General features: G+C 42.6%; 1 long non-coding RNA gene across 1 annotated transcript in view; it reads left to right on the top strand.

Annotated features, from left to right (window-relative positions):
• LOC129391597 (uncharacterized) overlaps window positions 1-10,213 on the top strand; it is a 37,912-nt gene extending 27,699 nt beyond the window's left edge. The window contains exon 3 of the long non-coding RNA XR_008616011.1: window positions 10,173-10,213. This is a non-coding gene — a long non-coding RNA (uncharacterized lncRNA). The remainder of the gene's footprint in view (window positions 1-10,172) is intronic.
• The last annotated feature ends 6,094 nt before the right edge of the window (window positions 10,214-16,307 follow it).

Here is a 16,307-nt window from a genome sequence, read left to right as displayed (position 1 = left end):
GATTTAGCAAATAAAAATTCAGGACTTCCAGATTTTATCTGGCAACCCTAAGGTCTTGGCCCCCCTTGCCTAGTGCTCAAGTGCAAACAACCAACTCTTTGACACAGGAGGTTGGGGTTCTTTTTAGGGATCTTAGAGAGCCCCTGGTTTGGGATCTGCAAAAGCACAGTGTAGGAGCAGCCCCGGAACACACCATCCTCCACCTCTGTAGTGATAGACATTACAAATAGATTGCTGAGCCTCAAGATTCTTTTCAGTACAACACTCTAGACAGCAGCTAGCAATGGGTAGGAGTTGGCATACAAGTCGGAATTAACTGCCCTCCCTTACTGAATTTGAATTCAGACTCGAAGAGGAAAAGAGTAACCACTGAGTCACGGTGCCAAGAGCAGAGCCAGGTGTCCTTGCTCCCCAGCTGGACACTTTCCACTGGAGGTGCAAAGTTCTGTTGTGCCATATTTATAGCTCCTCTGTGAGCAGCATCATGGCCCATGTGTGCAGGAGAGAGGGTACCAAGGATTCACCCCGGTCTGTGCAGCACACCCTCTGGGCCAGCCCCAGGAGGGACAGGTCACTGCCATGTGTATTGACATTCAGGGAAATTTGTTTTGAAGCCACAGTCCTGAGTTCACATCTTCACCCTTGTACTTCCTGACTGTGCAATCCTAGCTTTTCTTTTCTGAGCCTCCGTTTCTGCATCTGTGAATTGGGAACTGTTGGCTTTTTCCCTGCTAGGTTGTTGTGAGGATTAACATGAGATGATTTATGGAAAGCCCAACCCCTGGCTTTCCTAAATGCTCGCAGAATGGTAGTTGGTGCCATTCAAGATCCTGCAAGACAGTCCTGGTGCCTCTAAAATCCTCCCCTCCAGCTGCTGTATTTCTTTCTTTGCATGAGGCTCTCCAAGGAGCGTGTTGTATTTTGAGCTTGGTTAATGAGTCATTTGCACCTAAGAGCAAACAGGAAAAAAAAATGGCATAAAAGGAAGGACAATCAGCATCGGAAGAAGTCTGGACTTAAGCCCCTCTAGGATGTTCTGCAGGCAACCTTGCCTATCCAAGCCTCAGTTTTCTCATTTGTGCAATGTGCATCAAGCTAGGTGTGCCTGGGGGCTCTTTGATGGCAGGGGAGAGGGTGGGTGTGTGGGTGCCTGCTCGCCTGGGCACTGCAAGTGGTGAAATCACGCAGCATAAGCTCATTTGCCAGGAGCACACTGGCCTGGCATCTGGCCTGTGGCGGGCTAGGCTCCCGGGGCAAGAGGAAATGAAGTTTGACTCAAGCTTTCCTTAACGCTCCACTGCGGATGGCCAGGCCTCCCTCCGCTGGGGTTAGCGCTGATGACGGGTCTGAACTTGGCTGGGGGCGTGAGCTTGGCTGGGGGCGTGAGGCTGGAGGGAAGCTGCTCTGCCAGGCGGAGGGTGGGCAGGAGACTCTAAGTCACACATCACTGCAGTCAGCGGTGGATCCCATCCAGGAGGAGAAAAACAGAGAAGCAGAATTCAGACACTCCTTCCCAGTCTCTCATTTCTGGACTTCTCCCCCAACAGAGGATGAATATTATACAAAGTGAAAACTGTCCTCGGCTGCCCTCCACCCTTCAGCCACTGAGGTGCCCGGGTGTGAGCAAACTGCCCGGGAGCTTCCCGGCCAAGAAAGCGGGGAGCTTGGACTCACGTCCAGGTCTGTTAGATCCCCAAACCCAAGTCGTTAACCAATTAACATGCCCTTTATGAGAAATTTAGAGGGTTTGCCTGGAGGAAAAGGAGGGGGGAAGGAATTAACATTAATTGTGTGTGTGTATATATATATATATATATATATATATATATACACACACACATATATATACACACACACACACACATATATATATATATATATATATATATATATAAAAAACATTAATTGGTTATTGGTCAGGCAATATATTGGCTCCAGACAGGTGTTTTGTTTTTCCCTCCTGACACCGGCCAGCTCTCTGATTCTCTGAAACCAGCTGGGGGTTTTACAGTTCAATTCAGTTCTGACATTGACGACCCAGAGTCAATGCAGACTCCTCAGGTTAAGGGCTCAGTCCCACAAGACTGCCTCACTTTGGGTTCCGGTCACAAGTCGGGGGTCCCCAGGTTATGAACACTTCAACCCAACTTGGCTACACATTCCGGGGGTCCAGCAGCCCCCACCTCCAAGGTTGAATAATTCGCTAGAATGGCTCAGAGAACTCAGGAAAGTGTTTTACTTATTATTACTGATTTATTGTGAAAGATACATCTCAGGAACAGCCAAATGGAAGAGATGCACAGGACGAGCTGTGGGGGAGGGGTGCAGGGCTTCCGTGCCTTCTCTGGAGTGGGCGTGCCACCCTCCCAGCACCTTGACATGTTCAGCAACCTGGAAACCCATCACTTAGGGGTTTTATGGCGGTTTCAGTAGTAGGTGTGATTGATTACATGATTAGCCACTGATGATTCTCCAGCCCCTCTCTGCTTCTGGGAGGGGTGGGGCTGAAAGTTACAAGTTTCTAACCAAGGTCTTTCTGTGGACCAGCCCCCATCCTGAAGCTACCTAAGTACTTCTTTAAAACAGAAGATGCTTATCACTCAGGAAATTCCAAGGATTTTAGGAGAGCTCTGTGCCAGAAACCTGGCACAAAGGCAAATAGCTGTCTTGTCATGTTAATTGACGGACTGCTATCCTGGTAGTTTTAACTCTATTTACCTTACTTGGGTGTCATAAAGACCAAATGAGTTTATGAACATAAGGTAGTTAGAAAGGTGCTTGTCACATAAAAAGACATCCAAGAATGTCTATTTCTGCCATTATTTTTGTTTCTGTTATTATTATTACCCAAGATCAAATTGCTACAGAGTGGTGAAGCCACATTGAAAGCCAGGTCTGTATAATTTTTCCCCCATCCCTGGGTCACCCGGCCAGTAGTTCCCAGACATTTGGACATCACTGATCAGTCAAAAAAGTAAGCAAATAAAAATTAAAATAAATACATGCGGATTGACATAGTGTTTCCATTTTCTTAGAAAAATGAATCCCATCTCTTACCACCATCTCATAAAGCAAAGGCATTTTAGCACCTAAAAGGTAGGGAAAAAACATAATCGCAGGGTAGAGGAGAGCCCTTTAAATTACATGAATGTGGCTTTCTGAGTACTCTCTCGACATTATTCTTCTCATTTCCCCACAGACCAGTGGAAACCTCATCAGCGGCCAGCCCAGGTTTCCGCCCAGGTTTTCAAGGCTTTGGTGGGGAGGTGGTGCCACTGCACAGAGGTTTGGGGTGTCAGAGCATGTTTCTAAATTAATGTGTTTTCAGAAAAGTGTCAGCTGATAAATAGCTAGAGAAAATATATATACTTTTTATACTTATATATTATATATATATTTGTTCTTCCCCAGGTGATAGCATATATTTAACAAACCTGAAAGAAGATTTCTTATAACAGTAATGTAGAAACAGACTCGGATGAGCTTATCTCACAATTTATAGGGGATGCATTAAGCAGAAGGTGAGAAACTCCTGGTATGAATACCAATCTGGGAATAAGCCCACGGGACTCAGACACACCTAAGCAAGCACTGATTTCCTTCTGCAGCAGTCTTGCAGGGGCGGCAAGCGTGGAGCAGGTCTTTCTCTGTAGCCAAGTCTTGGCAGCAAACCACAGGCCGAGTCAGCCTCCAGAGGGACTGAGAGAACAGATGAAAGGGGTTCTGAGATGGGAGCCTGGCTCCCTGGTGACTGGAAAGGAAAGCCAGGGCTGAGCTGCTGATGAGAAGGGGTGGCAGCCACAGGCAGCTCATAAAGCTTGGGTCTACATGATAGACCAATGTGAACTGGAATCAGATTTCTGCCACTCCTACCTCTGAGTCTCAGCTTCCACATCTGTATAATGGGCTGGTAGTATTGATCTCGGGTGGCCTCGGCCTGCAGTGGCTTGAAGCAGGATGTTTGTTCCCCAGCCAGAGATTGAAGTCAGGCCGTGGCAGTGAGAGTGCTGAATCCTAGCCACTAGACCACCAGGGCCAGTGGCCAGTGAGAAGGCCCTGGCCCATTGGCTTTGTAGAAATGAACTTCCCTAAAGAGACAGAAAGCAGTGAAACAAGTAAAGTGTTTATTAGGAAGAAAAAGAGTACACACAGGCACAGGTGAGCTCAGAGAGAGAGTCGCGCCCTCGTGGTAGTTTGAATCACTTGTATGGGGCATTTCTTCAAAGTTTCATCTGGCCAATTGTCTTGCTTTGGCTCTGAGTCCATATCTTTTATCTGGGCAGGGCTCAGCTCCTCCTCCCTCCTGCTATTATCTTTGTCTGGGAGTATCTGTCCACAGGGGACAAACTCCAGCTGTTCAGCCTGGGGCCCATCCATCTCCTGCCTCACTAATAAGTTGAATTATGTGAAATGCCTTTTTTTTTTTTTTTTTTTTTTTTTTTGCGGTACGCGGGCCTCTCACTGTTGTGGTCTCTCCCTCTGCGGGGCACAGGCTCCGGACGCGCAGGCTCAGCGGCCATGGCTCACGGGCCCAGCCGCTCCGCAGCATGTGGGATCCTCCCAGACCGGGGCGCGAACCCGGTTCCCCTGCATCGGCAGGCGGACTCTCAACCACTGCGCCACCAGGGAAGCCCCTGAAATGCCATTTTTAATAGGTCAAAAAGCAGTTCATAATAAAAAAAGACAGACTTTAGCAAGCACTGGTGAGTGTGTAAAGAAACTGGAACTACATTGCTGGTGGGGATGGAACATGGGACAGCTACTTTGGAAGACAGTTTGGCAGTTACTCACAAATTTAAACGTAGACTTACCATATGACCTAACAATTCAACTCCTAGGAATTTATCCAAGAGAAGTGAATACACGAAGACTTGTACACAAATCTTCAGAGCAACATTATTTGTAATTGCCGAAAAGTGAAAACAATCCAAATGTCCATCACCTGGCAAGTAGATAAACAAAATGTCATCTATCCATATAATGGAATAAAGAGCAATAAAAAAGAAAGTACTCATCCATGCTGCAACGTGGATGAACCTGAAAAACATTATGCTAAGTGGAAGAATGCAAAAGGTCATATATCGTATGATTCCTTTTATATAAAATGTCTAGGAAAGGCCCATCTAGAGAGAGACAGAAAGCAGATTAGTGCTGCTAAAGGTAGGAATGGAGGATTGACTGCAAATAGGCAGGAGGGGTCTTTTGGGGGTGCTAGAAATGTTCTAAAACTGGATTTTGGTGATGGCTGCACAAGTTTATAAGTTTACTAAAAAATCATTGAATTGTACGCTTTAACTGGATGATTTTTATGGTCTGTATATTATACCTCAACAAAGCTATTTCAAAAAGTCAAATATTAGCTGCAAAATATATGAATGAAAAGCTGATAGAAGTAAAAGAAAAAAATGATAAATCCACAATTATAGTTGGCAGTTTCAACATGCCTATTTCAATAGTTGATGGAACAGTAGACATAAAATCAAAAAGGGTGTAGATAACTGAAGAACGCGATCAACCAACTTGATCTAACTGGCGTTTATAGAACATTCTGCCTAACTACAGCAGGATACAAATTCTTTGTACATGAATATGGAGCATTTTTACCAATATAGACTGTATTATAGACCATAAAACAAGTCAATACCTATAAAATGATTCATTATACAAAGCATATTTTCTAAGCACAGTGGAATTAAATTAGAAATCCCTAACAGATATCTGGAGCATTTCTAAATATTTGGAAACTAAAAACACACTTCTAAATAACTAATGGGGCAAAGAATTAAAAAAAAAAGAGAAATAAAAATACATTTGAACTGAATTTTTAAAGAGGGTGACATATCAAAATTTGGATGCCACTGAAGCAGTACTGAGCGAGAAATTTAGAATGTTAAACACTTATGTTAGAAAAGGAGAAATCAATGACCTCAGTTTATACCTTCAAAAACTAAAAAAAGAAAAGTTAAATCCAAAGTAAGCAGAAGAAAGAAAATAAAGATCAGAGCAGAAATCAATAAAATAGAAAAAAAACAATAGAATTAATGAAAGTAAAGCTTGTTCTTTGTGAAAGTTTAACAAAAGTAGTAAATCTCTAGATAGAATAATCAGGAAAAAGAAGACACAAACTACTAATATAAGGAATAAGAAAGGCAGCATTGCTACAGATACTATAGATATTAAAAAGCAAATTAGGGAATATTATGAATAATTCTATGCCAATAAATTCAACAACTTAGGTAAAATGGACAAATACCTCAGAAAGTGCCAACTACCAAAGCTCACTCAAGAAAAAAGAGATTGCCTGAATACACTGCGTTTATTAAAGAACTTGTATTTGTAGCTAGAAATCTTCCTACAAAGAATGCTCCAGGCCCAGATGACTTCACTGGTGAATTGTGCCAAACATGTGAGGACAAAAGTAATACAATTAAATACAAATATTTTCAGAAAATAGGAGAAAAAAACTTCCCAATTCATTCAATGAGGGCAGCATTACTCTGATACCGAAATCAGACAAAGGCATTACAGTCAGATCAATATCAGCCATAAACATAGACACACAAATGGTTAACAAAGTTCTAGCAAATCAGATCCAACAATGTATAAAAAAGAATAATACATCATGACTAAGTGCAGTGTATGCCAGAAACTCAGGATTGTTTCATGATTTGAAAGTCAATAAATGGAATTCATCATATTAGGGAATTTTAAAAAGGAAAATTAAATGAGCTTCTCAGTAGATGCAGAAAAGCATCTGACAAAATTCAATATCCATTCCTAATAAAAATCCTCATCAAATCAGGACTAGAAAGAAATTTCTTTAACCTGATAAAGGGTATCTACAAAAAAAAGAAAAGAAAAAAACCCTACAGCTGACAGCATCCTTGATGGTGACAGACTGAATGCTTTCCCTCTTAGATCGGGAATGAAGAAAGGGTGTCCACACTCATCATGTCCATTCAACATTTTGCTTGAAGTTCTACTCAGGGCAATGAAGTGGGAAAAAAAAGTATTAAATGCATATCGATTGGAAAGGAGGAAGTAAAACTAACATTATTTGCAGAAGGCATGATTGTCTCTATAGAAAATCCTAGAGATTTTACAAAGGAATCCTTAGGAATCGACAAAGAAGCTACTAAAAGTAATAAGTGAGTTTAGCAAGGTCATTATACAAAAAATGAATTGTATCTCTATAAACTAGTTAACAACCCTTTGGAAGTTGGAATTTAAATAATACCACTGCTATAGCATGAAAAATGTGAAATACTTAATGATAAATTTGACAAAAGATTTAAGAGCTCTACTCTGAGAACTATAAAATATCGTTGAGAGGAATTAAAGAAGGCATGAATAAATGGGAGGATAAACCACATTTATGGGTCAGAACATTTAATATTGTTAAGATGTCAGCACTGCCCACACTGATCTACAGATTCAATGCAATCCCAATTAAAACCTCAGCAGGACTTTTTGCAAAAATTTACAAGAAGATTATATAATTCATATGGAAAGACAAAGAACCTAGAAGAGCAAAAATCATTCTGAAAAAGAACGAAGTTGAAGACCTACACTGCTTGATTTTAATATGTATTATAAGGTTACAGTAATCAAGACAGTATCGGTTTGGTATTGACATAAAGACAGACATAGATCAATGGACTAGAATAGAGAGTTGGGAAATAGACCCACGCATGTATGATCAATTGATTTGCAGTGGTGTTGCCAAGGCAATTCAATGGGGAAGGGACAATCTTTTCATTAAATAGTGCTAAAACAATTGGATGGCTATATGCAAAATAAATAAATGAAAGAACCCTGGCTCTTACCTCAGATCGGATACAAAAATTGCTCAAAATAGATAATAGACTTAAATGTAAGAGCTGAAATTATAAAACGTCCAGGAGAGAACATAAGAGAAAATCTCTGTGGACTTGGATTTGGCAAAAGTTTGAAAAATATGACACACAAAAAAATCACAAACTGTAAAAGATCATTTAGTCGGATAAGATCGAAATTTAAATATTCTGTTCTTTAAGATACACTTATGAAAATGAAAAGGCAAATCACAAACTGAGAGAAAATATTTAGAGAACATGTATCCAACAAAGGTTTTGTCTCTAGAATATATGAAGAACTCTTACAACACAATCATTTAAAAAATACAAAAATAAGTAAAAAAAAAAATTTTTGGCCATGCCGTGCGGACTGCAGGATCCTAGCTTCCTGACCAGGGATCAAACCCATACCCCCGAAGTGGAAGCACAGAGTCCCAACCACTGGACAGCAGGGAACTCCCCAGAAACAAATTTTAAATGGGCAAAAGAATTGAACATACACTTCACCAAAGAAGATATATGGATGGCAAATAAACACATGAAAAGATGTTCATCATCATTAGTTACTAAGGTAATGAAACTTAAAACCACTACACACCCACTGTATGGCTTAAATTAGAAAATTGAGTTATACCAAGCGTTGGCAAGGGTGTTCAGTGACTGGGACTCTTACAAGCTCCTAGCGGAAATGTAAAATGATGCAACCACTTTGGAAGGCCATCTTGTTGTTCCTTAATTAGTTAAACATACACCTACTGTATGATATAGCCATTCTGCTCCTAGGGGTTTACCTAAGAGAAACGAAAACGCATGCCTCACTAAGACTTGTAAACAAATTATTGTAGCATCTTTATTTGTAATAGCTAAAAAGTAAACAACCTGAATGCCCATCATACAGGTGAGTTGATGAAGACAAATTGCGATCTATCCATACAATGCAACACCACTGGTATCTTGATACTTCTGATTCATCTAGTATATTTCAGCACTTTCCTTTACAGCATCAGATTACGGGGAAAGTCTGCCTGATATCAGAGAGCTTAAAATAAAACACTCCGAGGGTATATCCTAATTTCTTTACAGACCCACCCCAGGCCTTTGTACCCTCCATACCCAGAGCCTATATCTTTATCCTGATTGAGAGATCCAGTCCCATTTCCATATAGTCACATAGTTTTATTCATTTCAATATATCCTATTCCTTAAGAAGATAAGTAAGCATGGTCACATCTTCAGACCTTTGTTAAATGGAAAAAAAGTAGTTTTCTTTGTCTAACCACACACAGGAATTTTGGCTTGGGAAATATGGTTATCAGACTTGGTTTGGATTCCTACTTTACCTTCTCTTGCTGTGTCTTTTCCCTCATTTTGGATTCCCAGAGTCATCATGTCATCTCTTCCTTTTGTCTCTATTGGGGAGAGGTAACATATTAATATATTATAAGATAATGTGGGTTCAAAACCTGGCTCTTCCACTTACTAGCTGTGTGACCTTGCGTGGATTGCTTAACCTCTCTGTGCTTCAGTTTTCTCTTTTGGAAAATGGTGATAATCAGAGTAGTATCTCCTGGAACGTTGAAAGCTCTTAGCGTTGGGCACATAAGCAGTCGATAAATATTTGCTTTTCTTAGCACATGAACCCAGTATCAGGAAGAGTTCTAAAGGTCTGATTCACCTTATCACACTGTCTTATAAAGATCAATTTTAATAGCTGATCCCCCCAGATGGAGATTACATTTCAACATAGACTTGTTATAGGAAATAGATTCTACCTGCGATTTCAGGCCTGATCAAATTGTGCTGGGTGGAAGAGGGGCTAAGGGCAGGCTTTACTGTCTGGGACTAAATTGTGTCCTAATCACAATGTACATCAGAACTACATGAAAAACTCCTTAAAATCAATATCTCTGAGGGATGAGCCTTGGAATCTGCATTTTAACAAACCCTCCAGATAATTCTCATTTCCAAGAAAGTTGTAGAATCCCTGCCTATGGGATGCCTACCAGAAGAGAAACTCGTTTTTTCACTCTCTCTTGCTATTACATTCTTATATTCTTTTCTCCCCAATTTCTTTACTTTTGTTGGGGGGAGGGGGATGGGGAGTGATGCTTAAAAAAAAAACACCCCAAATTTAATTACCTGGAAATACTTTTTTCTTCTTATTTTGTTCTTTTCAGGACTTGTATAGTTGCATTTTTAATTTTTATACCTATGTGGTAATGAACGTATAGAATTTTGTATCCTGCATCCAGTTAACATTATACCATCTGTATTATTTCATCCTGCTACATTTTTTTCTCACACCTTCTCTTCCTCACCCCTTGCTTCTCTGTCCAGGTGACCATCTAAGGTGGCTAGATGGGTATGTGCCTGTGTCCACATTCATCTTAATGCAAGTATATAGTTACTTACATTGAATTTGGGGAACTTGATATAGCTTTGGTTTCTCATGCTGTGTGTATTTTATAAGCATTCTGAAATATTTTTTTTCCTGAAAGCTAAGTGAATAAATAAAGGATGTGGTTAGTCTGTCGGTGCTTAAAATTCAGATAAGATCTCTATAGTGAAGGTTGCTTTACATTAATGAGGATTATATTTACTCTTTTCGCCTCGTTTGCAATTATTGGGTGAACTCAGGTCGCCTTAGTTCGTTACCACCGTTAGTGCCTGACAATAACAGAGGGTGTGCCTCAAATGCACAAGTACCTGGGAGCTCATGACGTCTTCCTTCTTCTAGCGGAGGGCAGCTCTGGCCCGCGAGGTGGAGGGCTGGGTTCTGATCATACACGTTACTGCAAATTAAATCTCTCCCTGAGCCTCAGTTGTCCCATCTGTAGAGGATGGTTATTAGGCCCAAGTGGTGTTTCTCTCAGAGAGCCCTGTGGACCACCTGCTTCAGAATCACCATCATACCAGTTAAAATGCAGATCCCAAGGCCCCACCCTTGGCCCATTGAACCACAACCTGAAGTGGGGCGGGCCCAGGAGCCTGCATGGTCAATAAGTCTCACAGTTGGATCCCATGGACGATTGAAGGTTGGGAACTACAGATCCCTGTGGTTGAATATCCTGGCAGTTAATCTCCAAACTCCTCTTTGGTCTTTCTCAGGCAGGAAGGAGTTAATCCTGGCTAGTCAGTGTGGTCCTCACCTGCTCCTGCAAGAGCTGCACCATCTAACGGAGTCAAGAGCTAGAAGTCTACATCCTGGTACAGTCAGTGGTACTTTTCATATGGATGGAAGGGAAAGAAAGGATAGAGGAAAGAAAAAAAAAAAAAAAAAGATAGCCTCCTTTCAACTCGAGGTCTCGACAAATGCTGCTTTCTTAGCCAGGAATGATGTCCTACGAATGATCTCCTGTCTACTTAACTCCTGAGACTCTTAATGTCTCAGCTAAGAACTTGCTTCCTCCGGGAAGCCTTTCAGACCTCTCCATCACGTTGCGTGTGTAGACAATGATAACCGCTCTCCTGTCACCTGGTATTTCCCCCTTATGTAATTAATTGTTAAATGGCTAACTCACCCCAGTGGACAAGAAAATTTCTTCCATGTTCCCAGAGTGCATCAAAAGACCTGGCACATAGTAAGTGCTCAATGAATAAATATTTGATAAATGACGTGGACATGGTACCTGGCTCAGCTTTAACATTAGAGCCAAGGCTTTCCTGGGCAGAGCTAGGGCTCCAAGAACTATCTCTCTCTCACACACACACACCCACCCCCCCCCAACACACACACTGTTCCCACCCCCATAGCACCCCAAACCAGCCAAATGGCAAATTGCACCCAAAATCTGGGAAAAGCCTTCGACAAGTTATCTTAGAATAGTAACAGCTTCTGTCCCAGCCAGTGCTGTCACAGGCAGCTTAATTATGGTAATTAGCCACATTAAAACATGATTATAACATAAAATTGGAATTAGTCATATAACACATTCAAATTTTTTGGTATGCTTATTGATTTTCTTTCCCTGTTAATCAGAGGGCTACAGTAAATTCAGATAGATCTGGTACAATTAAAACTGAGCCTGTAAATGCTAGTGAAAATTTTAATTAGCATCTGTCTTTTGTTAAGGACAGCGAGGTGAGGATGTATCTTTTTACAGGGAACATAATCAAGGCGTTTGTCTGTTTTCTGGATCCTAGGTGGGGCAGACCATACTGTTCTCATTCCTTTTTAAGAAGTGTTTGAAAGAAGATGCGAGTTATAAAGACATCTAAGAAATGCCTAAACAAGAAGTGGTCGGTTTAAAGAAAAACAGTTAGTCAAACTTGGTGATTGGAGGTATGTAGACAAAACAACCAATTGAATGGAATCATTCTCTTTTCTGTAGTATGGAGTGGCTTTGAAATTGGGCAACCACGAGTTTACATCTTAACTCTGCTGTTTACTAGCTGTGTGATCTTGAACAGGCTTTGTTTTGCCTCTCTGAGCCTCAGTTTCCTCATCTGCGAAATGGGGATAATGGTAGAACCTATCTCACAGGATGATTGAGAGAATTGATGGGATTACACATTTTCAGTGTGAAGTAACACCTTAATAATTAGGAGTTGTTATCATCATCATCACCACCATCATCTTTATCACCATTAGCATCATCATTATCATTTTCATCCAGTAAAGAGAAGACTCTTGTAATATCTGCCATGACCCTTGAGCTTCAGGTGTAGGGCTAGCCCAAACTTCATGAGTTTGGATTCAGGTAGCTCTCTAATCTGTGCCACTTATAATGTATGCAACCTCAGGAAAGTCATTATATTTCTTTCCTTATTTGTAAAATGAGCACAGTTTGCAAGGGGATGTTGGGAATGTGACAAGGGATGCGGGTCATGCCTGGCATGGAGCTAGCCATTTGAGCCATTGTGATTCTCCGTCTCGAATATCCAGTCCTATCCGCTCAACAGATTGCTTTGGTGGTGGTGTAGCACAGGCATGTATAGAATATAAAAGCAAGAATCTCCAGGTTTCAAATCACAGCCTTCACTCAGAGGCTTTTCTGTGCTGCCTCCTGCAAGGCCCGTGTCCCACTGTCATGACCTTAGTTGCCGGGAAGTGTTTCTGCCATCTACAGAAGGGATAGTAGAGCTCATCAAATATTCCATGTGGTCCCCTGAATTTCCCAGCCTCCCTTGCAGTTGGAGTGAGGCCGTGTGACTCCTTCTGACCAGTAGACTGTGAGCAGAAATATATCACTTCCGTTTGGAGGCAGTTAAAGAGCGGTGGCTGGGAAACCACATGTAGAGATAACAAAACTGCAAGATGGAAGTTACCAAATCATCCAGTCACTGCAGGGAGGACAGCTGTCCTGGAGAGCAATGGAATCCCTGTTGGACTTGTGTGAGTGGAAAATAAACCATTGTTGCATTAGGCTACTGAAAGTTTGAGGCTTCTTTGTTACAGCAACATAACCTAGCTTTTGCTGATTAATACAGTGATTGGTCTCTGCCATGAAATCCACTTTTTTGTTTGTGCCTCTTGCTCTGAATGCAGTAATGGTTTGTTGGCTATTGGCCATTCCCAGACTGACTGATGCAGTCAGTCTGGGAATGGCCAATAGTCTTTTTTCCGGAACCGATTTTAGGTAGACTGGAGGGGAACTGGGACTTCTAAGTTCAGAGATTTGCCATAATGCTCATGCCCATCGATGCAGCCTACAGCTGGCCCCTCACTGTTCGGACAGCACAGGTGACTGGGAGAAAGAAACGTGGAAAACTCAAAATAACAGGGTCCTTGCATGGGTCATTCACAGCCGCATAGACTCCTGCCCATACTGGGGTGCCCAATGGGATTGATATGTCAGATATCATGGGCATCCTGACCAGAATTCACACCCATCTTTATTTTGGTATCAATACTTAGTTTTGTTTTGAGACCCACTCATCAGATTCAGGCTTGGTGGGCTGTCAATCCAAAGGCTTTACCCTCTTCTGTCCAAGAAGTGGGCACATGACCCAACCTCGGTAGTGATTCATACCAAGTGCAGCCTCTTTAAAGGACTCAGGAGGGTCCCAGCTTCCTAGGTCCTTAGAACTGCTGTGATGCTGTCCTCAGACCTGCTTTCCCAACTCTTCTTTGGTCTGTGAGATACTCCTATTCTTCTGACAAAGCTCTCCCACCTTTTTCTGGATGAATTTAGCCAGAATCAGCTCCTTTTCATCAAAGAGTGTTAAGTAATACATAATAATGAATTTCATCCAGTATTGACAAAGCTGCCTGTCATGTGCTGGGTACCATGCTGGACTCTGTTGCCCTATTACTCTAAGTTTGGAATGACATTTATGATTGATGGCCTAAGAAAACAAAACTCTGAGGTTAAGTAAAACACAGACTTTTTTAAAAAAATTAATTTATTTATTTTTGGCTGCATTGAGTCTTTGTTGCTGCATGTGGGCTTTCTCTAGTTGCAGAGAGCCAGGGCTAGTCTTCATTGCAGTGTGCAGGCTTCTCATTGCGGTGGCTTCTCTTGTTGCGGAGCATGGGCTATAAACGCGCGGGCTTCAGTAGCTGTGGCACGTGGGCTCAGTAGTTGTGAAAGAGTGTTAAGTAATACATAATAATGAATTTCATCCAGTATTGACAAAGCTGCCTGTCATGTGCTGGGTACCATGCTGGACTCTGTTGCCCTATTACTCTAAGTTTGGAATGACATTTATGATTGATGGCCTAAGAAAACAAAACTCTGAGGTTAAGTAAAACACAGACTTTTTTAAAAAAATTAATTTATTTATTTTTGGCTGCATTGAGTCTTTGTTGCTGCATGTGGGCTTTCTCTAGTTGCAGAGAGCCAGGGCTAGTCTTCATTGCAGTGTGCAGGCTTCTCATTGCGGTGGCTTCTCTTGTTGCGGAGCATGGGCTATAAACGCGCGGGCTTCAGTAGCTGTGGCACGTGGGCTCAGTAGTTGTGGCTTGCGGGCTCTAGAGCACAGGCTCAGTAGTTGTGGCGCATGGGCCTAGCTGTTCCATGGCATGTGGGATCTTCCCGGACCAGGGCTCGAACCCATGTACCCTGCACTGGCAGGTGGATTCTTAACCACTGTACCACCAGGGAAGTCCCAGTAAAATGCAAACTTATTTATTCATTCAACAAACATACTGTGAGTGCCAATTATGGGCAAATGAACATCTAGGTGCTGGGGATACAGGACTGAAAAAAACAGACCAAAATTTTGTTTTGTTTTGAGAACCACTCATCAGATGCAGGCCTGGTGGGCTTGTCAATCAAAAGGCTTTACCCTCTTGGGGCTTCCCTGGAGGGGAAGCAGCAAGGAGGACTCAACGCAGGCAAAAAAAAAGGCTTTACCCTCTTCTGTCCAAGAGGTGGTCACATGACCCAACCCGGGTAGTGATTCATATCAAGTGCAGCCTCTTTAAAGGACTTGGGAGGGTCCCAGCTTCCTAGATCCCCAGAACTGCTGTGATGCTGTCCTCAGACCTGCTTTCCCAGCTCTCATTTGTGAGACTGATAATTCTGTTTGGAGGAGGCGGTTGTAAATAACACAGACAATAAAAATCTAGAGTAATCAGATGCTCAGAAGTAGTATATGGAGAAATAAAGCAGTACGGGAGGATGGGTAGCATGTGGTGTCAGGGGTGGGATAAAGAGGGCTTGCAATTTAAAACCCTTTGGTCAGGGAAGACTTCAGTGAGATTTGAGCAAAACCTGGAAAATGGAAACGTGCGTTCTCTTGTTCTTGTATTCCAAATTCCATTTTGCAGGTGACTTGGTTTATAGGGCTGTTGTGGAGACAGGACTTGACACTTAAAACGCACACAATAAACATCAGCTGGAAAACAAGTGCAAAGAAGCCATTTGGATGCCAAGTCAGCGCTGTGTGTGGGGAGCACCAGCACTCATCCTCCAATCCTAAACCATTGCCCTGGGGATGCTGCCTCCCAGCCCTGGAAACTGCTGAGGCTGTGGCCTCACAGGGTGGTTTGTAATCACCAGTCCCCCTCCCCCATCCCAGCTCCCATGCTGCTCTAATTAGGGACCTCGGGCAGCCCCAGCTGCTCCCAGCCACTGCTCCAGAAGAGCTGGGGGTGGGGGAAAAGGGGAGAGAGACAGAGGGGGGGAGGCAGGGAGGGAGAGAGATACAGACAGAGACACACACACACAGAGAGAGAGAGACAGAGGGAGGGAGGGAGGGACGGCGGGAGAAGAAGAAGAGAAAACAAGGAACGGAGAGGGAGGGAAATGCATTACCCAAGCCTGAGAGAGGCAGATGGAACTCCTCTGCAGTGAGCTTGTCCTGGGTGGCCAGGGTACTTCTAGCATAGCAGTTCCTCCCAGCTGCCCCACCCTGCCTACATTCAAGAAATACTCAAGGGCATAGGCTCTGGACATCGGGTTCAGATGGACCCTGGTTCAAATCCTGTCTCTGCCATTGCCTGGACATGGGAACGTAGGCAATCTCACAAGTGTCTGAGTCTCAGTTTCATAATGCCAACTTCATAGGTTAGAGAGAGGATTCTGA

The sequence above is a fragment of the Physeter macrocephalus genome, chromosome 19 (genome assembly GCF_002837175.3).
Source record: "Physeter macrocephalus isolate SW-GA chromosome 19, ASM283717v5, whole genome shotgun sequence".
NCBI classification, from domain to species: domain Eukaryota; kingdom Metazoa; phylum Chordata; class Mammalia; order Artiodactyla; family Physeteridae; genus Physeter; species Physeter macrocephalus.
The sequence above is the reverse complement of the archived record's forward strand: the minus strand, read 5'-3'. Positions and strand labels throughout refer to the sequence as shown.